Source organism: Dioscorea cayenensis, chromosome 21 (assembly GCF_009730915.1).
Source record: "Dioscorea cayenensis subsp. rotundata cultivar TDr96_F1 chromosome 21, TDr96_F1_v2_PseudoChromosome.rev07_lg8_w22 25.fasta, whole genome shotgun sequence".
In the NCBI taxonomy this organism is placed as follows: domain Eukaryota; kingdom Viridiplantae; phylum Streptophyta; class Magnoliopsida; order Dioscoreales; family Dioscoreaceae; genus Dioscorea; species Dioscorea cayenensis.
In genome coordinates this window covers 2,311,291-2,325,488 of record NC_052491.1, presented here as the reverse complement: position 1 = coordinate 2,325,488, position 14,198 = coordinate 2,311,291, and positions in this window count along the sequence as shown.

Genomic DNA, 14,198 nt, shown 5'->3' with positions numbered 1-14,198 from the left:
GTTCATGGTATTTGTATAAAGACTTGGAGATATCACCACTGATTCTTGGTCATTCTGACCGGTGCCTTGATTGACTGAAGAGGAAAGTTACTACATTTGAGGGACAGGAAGTGAAGACCTCTGTCGACCGCCATGAAAGTCATGCCCTTTAGGACCAGAGACAATTTTTGTTTGTTTAAAACCCAAGGGACCACTTAACGTAAAGAAAGCCTTATAAACCGATTAAATACTTGAGAATGAGAATTAACAACAAGGAGAGGCCTCACCAACAACCATGAAGCAACCAAAGTTCCACTAATGCTGGCAAAAGAAAAGAGTCACCAAGTCGCAAGAGTGATCCATGGGGAGAGAAGAAAGGGCCAAACCTCATCACCCTACAGGAAAGTGCAAATTTTTCACCTCTGCCTGAATGTAATTGAGAATGCCAAGTCACCCACTGCTTCCAATGTCGCAATGCTAAAGAACTGGGGCAAGTGTCAAACTTTTTGAGCCCCGCAGGTAGAAACGTAGGTACGCCAAGCGGATTTTAAATGCTCGGAGGCAAACCCAAAGCGGTCTGTCAGATTTTCTGTGATTTTGCCCTTCTTTCATTACCAATTTCAGATTTACCTGCTCGTTTTGAACAAGTTCATGTCAGTCATCTTGGCACAATGCCTCTATTCTGAATTTCGGCATATTTAAAAAATTGAAAACCATGCTTGTGTGTTAACTATGTCTAGACTGCTGCTTTTATCTAATTCACCTTATTTCCTTTGGAGGTGAGCCCTTGAGCTCGGTTGCTCATTTTTCATCATTTGTGGTGCCTTCTAAGTTTCTTGCCTGGTTTCTGGGCAGTCCTTACAGGCTTCCGCCCAGATCGGCTGTTGGGAGCCTCTGCGTCGCCGAGCCTGCCTCGATACTGCCTTATAAAGTGGCCATCTGCTGTGATGCCTGCCTGAGGCTGAGCCTGGCCCAGAAATACGCCCTGGCCCCCATTTAAAGGTCCCTCCCTTCTCCATTCTCTTTTCTCCACCGCATTTCTCTCACTCGCCTCATTATTTTCCTCCCAAACCTTCTTCCTCATCCATCATTCTTATTTCATCCGAAGCCTTTTGGTTTAACGCCAGTTTTCCAAGATTTCACGGCAGTTTCTAATGCCCCAAAGTTTCATCTTGTTTCAAGGAATTTCAAAGATTTGCTTGGTTTGATGGTGTGATTGTTGCCATTGAAGTTCCCTGAATTTATGTATGTGCTTAATTTCAAGTGTTTTGGGAGGTTCGTCGAATGACCATTACTCCCATACTGCATGGACACTCATCCCTTCATATCTTCTCATCCTTACACCATCTTTTGAACTGGCTTGATTCCCATGCTGACTGCTCATGGTTTGTGGTAGAATTTTGGGATTAAGAAATCGGCAAGCAACCATGGGGATATATTACACCCACCTGCAGGGAATCTACATGGAACAAGATGTCATTTTGCATGAGAGAAATAACTGGGGCACAAGAATGAGATGGTCAATTTATTTTATTAGTTTAGATTCTTGCCTCTGCCTATGTCTAGATTTCGTTTTAGCCAGCCATTTAGCCCCACCATCCCTTTGTAAAGCCAGGTGGAATGATGATGTCCCTTGCCTCACATTAAGGAATTGTGAGCTTCCGGCTCACATGTAATACCACCATACCTCTCATCACGTCCCCACCTCTGTCATAGCATGTCTCAACCGTGTATTCAGTTTTCACCCTCCTAGATATTTGTATTGCTCACCATGCATAAAGTTGTTTGATTAGTGCAATGTAGGAAATGTACAACATTCTTTAAAGTGGAGTGTGCATTTCGTATTAGAATCATCATATAGCTAGTGCTCATATGAATAGTCAATCATTTCCTTGTAAAGATCTTTAGTCAATTAATGATTTGATGGAGCTATTTTTTCCAGTTTTATTGAATCCGCTTTTAGGACTAGTAGTATTGTCGCACCAATACTTTAAGCTCATGTTCCAGCCAATGTGAATACCAATTCCCTCAAAGCAAACATACTACTTTCTAGCACTTATCTTAGAGAAACCAAGTTCTATCCTTCAAGTTGGACCTAAGAACTTTAAAGTCTTATGGTTTTCAATCCTAGTTTTATGGCATATAGTGCACTCAAAGATGCGGATCTAGCGAAATCAAAAGAAAAAAAAAAGAGCTCATGTCGATTCTCCATACCCATGTTTTAATGTGTTACCTGCCTGAGGTGTATAAACAAATGACTATAAATTGGAGATTAGCTAATATGTTTATTTATCGGTTTACCTTTGGTTTTGTTTATACTATTTTGTGCGTCGATTTCAAAGCAAGTTTTGTACCTTTTGAACTGTCAGCCTTAGATTTACTCCTGGCTAGTGAGTTTGGTGACTTTATTTTAACCTTTCAGATCAAGAGTAGTAAACGCAACTTTATTCCTGTGTAGATGTCTTCCTTTGGAGTTTGTATTTGTTGTTCTATCACCAGGATTGTTTAAGAACCTCCTGTAGTCATTCTATACTATTTGCTGTATTTAAGCTGGCTGTAAACCCCGGCACTCATATTTTGTAGCATTTCTGCCATTATTTTCTTCATCCTTACCAGGCTTCTAGGGTTTTGAGGCTCTAAAGTTTACTAGGCCCCCGCAAATTCTTTATGGGGGTCCGCAAATTGCTGACGGGCACCCAGTCTACGACATAATCAAAACCACTTTTGCAAGCTTTATGTGTTTTATGATGTCCACGAAAAGAGAAGTGAAAACTCTGGTTCTTCAAGTTCAGCCCAATTCCTTGAAATGATCCCAGGCAGTGATCACCCAGCAGTCGCCACGACCATGCTGAAGAGAACTTTTTTTCAAGAAACCCAGGCTTGCTTAGCCGGGAGACGTGTCACCTCAGTACCTAAAACAGGGTATTCCCATCCTCCTATGTCCTATTCGGTTTGAGAATGTTACAAATGAGAGCTCCGGCGTTTGAGAGACCTTGGCACATACGAGTGGCTCTGGATGTATGATAGGTGAGATTTTGAGGGACCATGTGCTTCCTCCTTCTTGTTGACGAATGTCCTTCCTTGGATGCATCCCTATAAGGAGGGTAGTTGAACCAGCAGGAGGGTTGCTACCGTGGTTTGTTTAGGAGTGATGTGTGTGTGTGTGGGGTGGTGAGATGATGCCACTCGCTTAAATTACAGAGCGCTTTCTAAAGGATGAGCCACCTCTTTTTCATAGCCACCTTTGTTGGAACATCCTCGAGGAGCTTTTGGAAGATTTTACAGGTGCTCAGGTGATAGCCGCCGTGGTCTTCACACTCTACTGCTCGCCGTAGCGGTGCCTTTCGAGGAGTCTAGCCTGAGGAAGTGGGTCCATATTTACTATTCCTATTTATAAAATACTCCACATTTCTCTTAATCTCTGTCCTACAGGTTGTTTTACATGGTTTTGTTTAGTGGGTTTTATTTCTTTATTTTGTTTACGTGGACGGTGAATCAGCACCCCTCAACCTCCTAGATTGAGTTACTCAATTTAGTAAATATAAAGAAAATCTCAAGGATGAGACCATTCCAAAACCACATTCTTTGGTGGCGTTAGTCGCATAAACTTTGAAATAGTTTAACACTTAGTACCTGCTCACCAAAAATTTGTCTATTTGTAATTCTTCTAGATGCAAGTTGGCTTTTGTGAGGGGAGTGATAGTTGTAGATCAGCCTAGCCAAAGTTTTTCTTCTTTGTTTTGTTAGTGAATCGTATGATCTTTAGATCTGTGAAGGTCTTAGTAAATTTCACAAGTTAGCTCTGTTCTATTTTTCTTTCAGATTATACTTCCCTTGGGGAAATATTTCAAATTCAGCATCGAGATTGTGGCCTTTACTTTAACTGACTTATCTAGATTACAGCCTGTGTCGTGAGATGTCAATAGGGTGAGGACAATTAGAGGATACATTTCGCCCCAGCCCCCAATTTATAAGCCCATCTTCAACCTTGCCTTGAACCCCGTGCATTTCGCTTTCTATGGGGATCTGTCTAATGATTCCTTGGCCCCGATTAATATAAATCAAAAGTATTACTATTTTAAAAATAAAATTTTCTAAAATATTTGATAAAAATCTTATAAAATAGTTGATAATTGAGAAACACATTTACAAATATGAGTGCTTTGACATTAAAGATTTGATAAGTGCTAGTGTATTAGTAATATGAAGTATTCTTTTCTACGATGAGCATTACTTTTCTCTCGAATCTATTGCTATACATGTGTATTTGTGTTCTTTTGTGCATATAGGGTTGTGGAAACAAGTATGAAAGAAAGAAGCCAAACTTGATTGCGTTTGCATTTTGCTGATGGAATCTTCGAGTGAACAAACATGAAGACAAAAGTTGTGCTCAAAGATATGTGAGTGTGTGCCAACCTCCGTTGTGCTCAAGTGAATATGCAAATTGAGGTAAGCCAGATCACACTCATGTGTTCCGACTTGTGCAATGCTAGCAAGGTTGTCGCCAAATGTGTGTTTTATTTGAAGATGCAACACGATCTACAACAAGGACATGTGCCCGTTTATGTTACCTCAATGAAAAGTGTGGATTGGGAAGTATATTGGGGAGTACTATAACAGGTACTATAGCAAATCACTTTAGCAAAAATACTGTAGAGTTACTATTCATAGGCCGCAAAAATCTCCTATCATGGATGACCCGATTCGGTCTCTATTTAATTGGGTGATTTCATCCCGGATTTGGGGTTCTTTCTTTCCATCCTTTGGGCTATCTTTTTCTCACCTTTAGAGCGCGACTAGGGGTTCTAGAGAGGCTTTGGATGAGGCTTTTGGAGAGATTTCTGACCTTGACACCGCGTTCCTTGGAGAGAGTTGTGGGGGAGCTTTTGTGGGCACGATCCGATCGAGTGAGGTGTCTGCATAAGCTTGACGAGGGGACCTTTGGAGAAAACACAGCCACTTCACAAGACTATCGAAACGAACACCAAGAGGGTTTTATTCATGGATTGCATATTTTTACTTTTGATTTCATTATTGATTGTATTTTGCTCCATGAAGAGTTAAACCCCTAGTAGTTACTTGGGCTTGTAAACCCTAGGATCATATTGTTTCTTTAACCTCTTATTATTCATTTATTAATTAATGTTTGAATTGAGTTCCAATCTTGAATGCTTGTTGAGTTGATTTTCCATTAGAGTGACACTAGGGTTGAGAATCCATTTTGGTAATCCTTGTGGATGACTGACACACCATGAGGGTTGAACAATGCTAGATTAGAGAAGGTTGGAGGGTAGAGTCAGAGATAAGCGGAACATCCACTTTTCTCCCGGGTGTGATTTATCCTACCTCCACATTCCAAGAGTTCTTTGCGGCCACGATAGAGTGAAGTGGTAGAGATGAACTCGGTGGGGCTTAGATTGCGCAAGCAACTGAGTGAAAGCGTTGAAATAATCCTAGTATCACGGGGCCCTAATTGTGACTAGGGGTTTTCACCGACGCAAAGGGTTAGATTTATTTTAGGGAATAAGGTTTATCACTTGGAATCCACCCGGGAGCCTAAGAGCAACCTAGCCACGATGTAGGTGTCGAGGGTCGGGAGATTTCTCCACCGAGGCATAGTGTAGGTGATAAATTGCTTGTGTGTTAAGAATACTGAGTATTCTTTTTCATTCACGATGAGCATTAAGCGCTAATACATGTGCATTTGTGTTCATTATGCATGCTGGGATTGTGAAGCCAAATATGGAAGAAAGAAGCCAAAGTAGATCGTGAATGTGTGCCAGCCTCCATGTATTCAAGCAATTACGATGAGTTGGAGGGGCACGAAGGCAGTCACATTTGCGTATCCACTTTTTGCAATGATAGCAAGATCTTCACAAATAAACCCGTTTATTGAAGAAACAACGTGATCTCCGGCATAAATGTGTGCTACGTTTATATTGCCTCAATGAAAAGTGGATTCGAGTATTTTGGTGAGGAAGCTATGGCAGGTTACTACAGCGAGTTCTGCCTCGCAGACGCCCGAAAATTAGAATTCCAGAGAATCCACACGGGGGTGTGGAAATTGCACAGGGGCGTGTGGAACATCCATGAGGGCCCGTGTGGATCTCGATTCCAACCTATTTAAAGCCATTTTTCAGCCCAATTTCAGCATCCTTTTTCCTATCTTTTCTCTAACTTTTGAGAGGCTGGTGGCTAGGGTTTAGAGAGGCTTTAGCAAAGCTTTTGGAGTGGTTCTACGGCTTTGACACCGCGTTTCTCTTGGAAGATAGTTATTGGGGGAGCTTTCATCGGCACCGATCTGGTGAGGTGTGCCTTAGGCTTGACAACGGGACCTTTGTAGAGGAGGAGGCCACTCCACAAGACTATTAACACGAATACCGAAAGGGTTTTACTATAGATTGCATGTTTTTACTTTCGATTTCATTATTGATTATATCTTGCTCCACGGAGAGCTAAAACCCCTAGTGGGTACTTGGATTTTTGAACCCTAGGATGTATTTGTTTCATTAACCTTTTATTATGCTTTCCTTAATTGTTGTCTTTAATTGAGTTCTAATCTTGAATGCTTGTTGAATGATTTCTCCCTAGAGTGAAACTAGGGTTGAGAGTCTATATTGGTAATGCTTGTGAGTGAGTGACACACCATAAGGGTTAGACAAAGCAAGATTGGAGAGAGTCGAGAGGGTGAGTCGAGATGGCGGAGCGTCCCCTTTCTCTCTCGGTGTGATTTATTTACCTCCACATTCTAAGAGTTCTTTGTGGTCACAATAGAGTGAAGGGTTAAGGATAAACTCCGGCTGCAGCTTGAGTCATGCGTGAGCAACAGGTGAAGCAGTGAGTAGACTTTAACACGTGGGAGCTAATTGTGAGACTAGGGGTCTTTCGCTGGACCAAAGGTTAGATCTACATTAGGAATAGGGTTTTATCACTTGAAATCCCTAGAGCGTCTTGCAACTTTACACAGTGTGAAGTGTTAGGACTGGTTGATTTCTCCGCCGGGACATAGTGTAGAGTTAGTCACAGTTGCCCTTAGGTTTGGGACCGTGTATTTAAGGATGTTCACGACTCATTAAGTATTAGTTAGGAAGCATAATAGTCGGTTTTGCACTTGAAGCAATAATCCTTGGAGGAACAATATCCGAGTATCCCACTTTTATCGATTGCCTTTTCTCTCATTTATTTTGTGCCTCTGTTTCTTATAGTTTGTTTACATGATCTTTATCCACACCATCATTGTTTTCATTTCCACTCGTTAAGTAGCAATCTTGGTGTTTCTATTCCTTTATTCCACTGTGGATATGAGTACCCCACTCACCGATATATTACTTTGACAAACCCACGTGCGCTTGCGGGTCACCTGCAGGGAGTGTGTCGAGTAGGGTTAGTCACGGTTGACCTAGGGTTTTGAGACCGTGTGTTTAAGGATCTCGACTCATATACATTAGTTAGGAAACATAGTGATTGGTCTTGCACTTGAGAACAATAGTCTTAGGGTAAGCAATGATCACGGGTGCCCCATTTATCACTCGATTACCTCTCCTATCTTTTATTTGTGCCTCTTCTTCTTTTTCTTATTTCTATTTTGCATTTGATTCTTATTCACATCACTATTAATTCATTTTTACGCTCTAGTTAAATAGCTCAATCTTTGTGTTTCTAATCACTATTCCTGTGGATTAGACTACCCACTCCACGGGTATTATTACTTCGACAAACCCATGCACTTGCGGTACACACCCAAAAGGGTGTGTCAAGACTCAACACCAATAACCGATATAAACAATCATCATATAGTATATGCTGAAGGCTGATTAGCCTAACTCTAATGTTCATTTAATATTAAAATTTACTAATTAAATAAACAAATGAGCTTTTTTTCACTTTTTATATAGATATTGATAACATAAAATGGGTATATAACACCACACACACACACACATGGATATATATAATATTTAAGTTAAACATTTAATATTTGGGCCAGGCACAGAATGGGAGGGTATTCCCCTGCCAGTTCACGGCCAGGGGCTCATAATCGGAGTTCTCTATCGGGGCCATTGTCAACTAATAACCCTACTCATGGCTCTACTCTAGTCATCATCATGTGATTCATGGCTTTACTTCATTTATTCTATTTTAATTACTACTGGAGGTTACTCTTGAATCTTGATTATAGTTCGGGAATGCTTGGTTCACCAAAGTAGAGGCCAAAGTGAAGGAAATGGGAGCTGATATGACACTCCCACTTATTTTGGTTCATTAAAGTAGAGGTCAAAAGTCGCGGAATTGGGCACTTCCAAAACCTTTAACTTTTTTCTTTGACTTCGGGAAAATTTAAGCCAAAGTGGGACTTCGCCATCCCACTTGTATCACATGAAACCATGTGGGTGATTAAAATCACCCATTTTTATTTATTTATTTATTTTGTCTTTTATTTTTATTTTATATCTTTTTATATTTTTATCTTTTTATCGTTGTCTCTTTTTATCATTTTATAATAAAAATATTTTTAAAAATTATTATGTTAAATTATAAACTCAACCCAACAAATGCAAAGAGGTAACCTCACCCTTATCATGAAGTGGTGAGTGGAACCTCCCTTCCATCATTTTCTTTACCTTCCACTAACTAAACAAAAGAAATGATTAATGATTTGACACTTCTCTTTTCTACCAAACATATGGAACTAAAGATTTCCAACTAAAGCTTTCATTAGAACCAAAGTGGCACTTCAAGACTTTCACCACTTCAGCCGACTACTTCCAAACCAAATGCACCATTCACTTAGAAGTAGTTTGTTGATTTTGGGCCCTTGTTGTTCTTTAGATTGTATGACTAAATTTTAGTTGAGTTGGTGCATCCTTTGGTGCTACTTGTACCTCGTTGTGTCAATGCGGGATATCTTTACATGGTGGTTTTGCATTTGTTTTAGTTAGTTTATTTTGTAGTTACTTAGCAATTATTTGTTAAAATAATTATTTCTATATATTTATTTATTTATTTATTTTATTTATTATTGATTGTCCACTTATTACTTATTCATTTTGTATTTTGTTTCTATTTGTTATTATATATATTTTATTTATTTATCTCTTGTTTACTTATTTATTTATTTTAGTAGTTTTTACCCTTATCTATTATTTATTTATATATCTATTTATTATTTTGGAAAATATTTAGATTATTTTCTCTAAAAAGTGGGTTCAACGAATGTTTTATGCTCCAAAACTACATTATTTTGCTCAGCTAGAAAATTTAAAAATCTCGGATCGCATTTTGATATACTATTCACTATTACTTTCCGTAACATCCCAAATCATTCAGTACTCATGAAAATCAAATTTATTTGAATTATATAATGAGTCTGATAATAATGATTTTCATTATGAATGAGGCCTAATTTGGAAATTATAAGGCTCATATAAAAGTTGATGCTAATCAAGGTTTTAAAGAAATCCGAGAGGAGTGAGACTTTATGATATGACTGGACGAGCTGCAGCTTCCACAACTCCTGGAGTGGGCGTCACGGCCCGCCCCAAATGGTGGTATTTTTATCCACAACCATTACCATCGTTTTTTCTATACTCTCTCCTCTCTCTCTCTCTCTCTCTCTCCTTTTCTTAGCAATTTCTTCACACCAAAATTACAAACAAAAAGATCTGTATATCTCAAAGCATGGAAACAAAAAACTATGAAATAAAAACACAAAAAATGATCCTGGTTCTCTATTATCTTCATGACCCATTTTGAGAGATCTAAACCTTTGAATGGTAAAGTGAACATATGAGTTTGATATCAATTGAAGTTTGAGAACCCACAACAATTAAACTAACATAATTATACAAGAGGTTCCTCCAAAAATGTTTCAATTAAGCACCTTATATCAAGTTATTTCATGACTCTATACCACTTTGTTGGCATGACATGATTGCATAGTTGCTCATGCTTGATTGGTGCAAACTTGCACATTTCAACATGCTTATCATGTTCAATATCCATAATGAATGCCTGAAAATTTTCATAACAATAATCTGCCATGTCCTTTCAATGCATATCAAGGAAGATTGACAACATTTAACAATATAATGTGAAAATAATAACAAATCCTTTAAGATAGATACACAAAACATCAACTCCAATGTAATCATTCCTACTCAATGGTAACAATAGCTCCACTTCCATAAAAACAAATAATTCTCTTCTATTTCTTTACATAGCCTTACCCAGGGAACAAAATAATTAGTTGACATAGTCTTTAAGATAGAAAATATATAATCTACATGCATAATGTCATCTAAATCAAATGAGATAGTATTAAATTTTCAGAGAATAAAGGAAATGATATAGCACTCAGTATCACATAATATGTTCAGCGCAATCTGAGTCTAAGTCTCTAAACTCTAAAGCATAACAAAGGAGAGGAGAGTATACTTATATGTTCTAAAAGAACAATGTAAGAAAGCACAATAACTACAACAAGATGTCTCATCCTAAATTTAGCAATTTGTTTCAAAAGAGATCATAAGAAATCTACTTCCAAAACATAAAAATTTAAATCTCACCTCTCACTATATAGCTTTCTCTTTAAATTGGAAATGCTAAATCGGTCAATCCTATAAGAATACTGAGTAGAAAAACAAAGAGAGATGTTAGCATGAGATATGGCATAGATATTTATGATGAAGAGAAGATAACATAAAATAATATACTAAACCAAATCAAGCGACAGTAGAATCAATATCATACTTCCTCTTCATAAGATTTAGACCAATGCATTGATATAGAAATTGAATTTGATCTGAGCACAAAGTTTGAGAAACAAAATCGTGCTAAGTTATTAATTGAAGTCATAATAAAAAGTTAAAATCAATAAGCATACCTTCTAATTTGGATATTCACTAACAACCAATTTTGGGTGCCAAGTCAAAAGCTTTTCACCAAACTCGAATCTCAGCCAAAGTCTGCTATGATACGGACTCAACAATGGGCCAATCTGCCATGCTGCGATATGTAGACTCAGAAAGCCACCATAAGGCGCAGGTATAGCATAATAACGGCCATCTCGTGTATTGTGTGGATACTTTATGCCAGCTATACTTTTCACCATCATGGCCATGTCAAAATCAAGGAGAGATCTGTGGCATAACATCTTCCCTCAAAGAGAAAGTCAAACTTCCTCCCTCCATTGTAATTTTACTTTTCTTCCTACGACAAATTCATCATATCCATCTGAAAAAGCTACTCACATGTAGGAGGAAAGCACAAGTTTTGCACAACTACAATATTTGAAAACTTAATTTCATGTATCAAAAATCAAGTCAATGACAAACCTTGTCAATTATTTCCTATTTCCATATCGCAAACATCTCCGTATATATATATTAAGAAAGTGGTTTTCTAACTTGCATTTCTTGTGCACAGGATCTCACACTGCTACCCCCATAAAGCCATAAACCAGCACGCCAACATATGTAACAAATTTTCTAGCATTCTTTGAAGTCATTAATGCAATAGTCATGTTTGGGAATTAGAAAGCCAATTTATTGTAATGCCAATTTGATCTCAAATTTTTGAAAATAAACATTTGGTGCTTGGGTACTTAGAAATCTAAAACATCCTACCGCCATATAATTACAACTTTCCAATGATTAATTCGCCATTTTCCGGCCTCTTATAACATCTGGTATTATGGATCTTAATGTTAAATGGGACATCTTTGTAAATAGAACACTTCATCAACATATGTTATGTTCCATCTTTGTTTTGCAACAAGGTGGCATAGTTTTTTGGAAGCTGGTGCATTGTCAAGTTGATTCTTTGAACTTTTCTATCCTTTCTATAGTAGCTATCCGTAACACTTTCATAAATTCATGCCATCACCAATAACATCCAGCCCCATCCTTGATAATTAAATTGCAAAATATGCACACAACAATGTATATGGAAAGAATCACCCGTTACATTAGTGATTCGGTGGAGTCTATCAAGCAAAATATTTACAACTCCACTGCTTTGATTCAAATACTGTTCAGTAATAGTAGATAATTATCAAATCCCATTCCCAAAAAATTTGATCACTTTATTTGAAATCATACCCTCAAGAGTTTTGTTTCTTGTGTAAAAGTCCAAGAGTTATCAATGAAGAGAGCGATGAGAGCCATAAAAATTTCTTTATTTTGGTGATTTGTTGTCCAACCTTATTAGTTAGAATGCAATTCAATAGTTATTGTCAATACAATCATTTTCATTGTTTTCAATTCTACTCCTTGTAAATTTTGAGGATATCATTCTTCATTGTATTTTGAAGTTAGAAACGTTGGAACAATGGTTGAAGAAGAGATGAATACCTTCTAAACCGGCATGATTCAACCATAGATGCTCACAGAATTATTAATACTCACAGCTCTTTCCTTGCCAAGACTTGGTCAAAAGCATAATTGGCAACTTGCTCCATCACCCTTACTTTTGCTTTACCACTAGCGTTGTTGTTTGATATCCTTGGTGTTAGTTACTGCTTCCAAGTGATGATGTAAATGAGTGGTTCCATTTCTGGTTTTCCACCCCATCATCCTTGTAATAATTGCATATTACTTTCCATTCACACTACTCTCGTGAAACGCCCCACGTCAACCGAATTTAATTTTTGAGATTATAATTTTTGAGCGAAAACTTGAAATTGAGTTGGAGCCAATTAAAACTGGCTACCTATCAGAGTAGGAACCAATCTGTATTAGTATTTTCAACAAGGGCTGAAGAGATATGGTATTGAGATTCACCTCCATGCTAGTAATTCGATCTACAAAATAAAAATATTACATAATAAAATAAAAATTAGAAGTTAAATATTAAACATAAATTAACCCACATGAGTATATCTTGAATCTTAAACGCTATCGTAAATATGCTAAATATTCAAAAAACTGGTCAAATGAAATGATTAAATGAAGTCGGATTAGAAGAAATCATCAAATAAGGCATACACTAAATAAAGGTGATTTCATTCTTAGGTAACATATAAGGATTAATTGAGAAATTAACAAATTCACGACACTAGTATAGACAGACACAAATAGTCTTATAAATAGTAGCCCCATGATTCTTCTAGACATTAATCGGAACCACATGTATCATAAGAAGCCAAACAAATATATCTGTAAATGATAGCCTTCTATTCAATTTAAGGACTTTTAATTAATATATATCTCACATATAACTTACATGTCAAAATGAAAGTATCATTTTCTCCACAATCTAAAGCAAAGGATACAAAAAAAAAAAATTTTCCTAGATCCTTACTAAGAATCATTCAATTTGTACTATGGCAGATATGAAACAAAATTGGAAGTTTGAATGTGCTTTCTAAAAACAACCTGCTTCATAAAACAGAATAGTAACTCACGTAACGAGATTGAAGAACAAACCGTAGAAAGAATTCTCTGCCTTTGCTCACTTTCATCTTTCCTCAAAACTTAAAACAAGGACTGAAAATAAAAATAAAATAAAAATAAAACCTCCTCTTCCGGAAGAAATCCAAGGACACACTTACATATTAGTTTAAACTGGATAGCCAAGATCTTTTTTCTTCACTCCCATATAGCATCTCTATGTCACCCTCTAATCTCTTATGCTTCAAAGATATATCATCAACAGTTACATGGGAAAAAAATGTTAGTCAAAGATCGTGGTAGTTCACTAGTGAGCGTAAAACAAAGTTAGCTGGCTATATAGTAAAATTGAAAACCCTAACATATATTCAATAATATATACAAGATTAATTTACATTCTTTAAAGGCAAGGTGGCGGTGGATTTAAAATAGGTTTTTACCAAACCCGCCTCCCCACCTTGAAAACTTAGGTACCTCAAGATTTTTAGTCAAAGTTTTAATGAAGTTGAGGACTTGTTCTAAGAGCTCTTATAATTTTTGTAGTAAAGGTTAAGTGAAATTTAGAATGTATCTGGGTAAGGAGTTCAAAACACTGAATTTCTTGGCAATTACACTCTTCCTTAAAGTCCGCCCTTGCATCTCTGCTTTCTCCTTCGTAAATATATCCTTACTTTTCTTGGTTGGTCCTGGGACCTTGGGAATCAAATTTACCAAGTAGGAGAAGGTAAGGTTCGCCTGTCTGTTGTGATAGTGGAGAAGTCTTGCTTGTTTGTTTACTTAAGGAAATTACGTATGTTGTATGAGTTTACGGATTAATAAATTTCAGAGAGA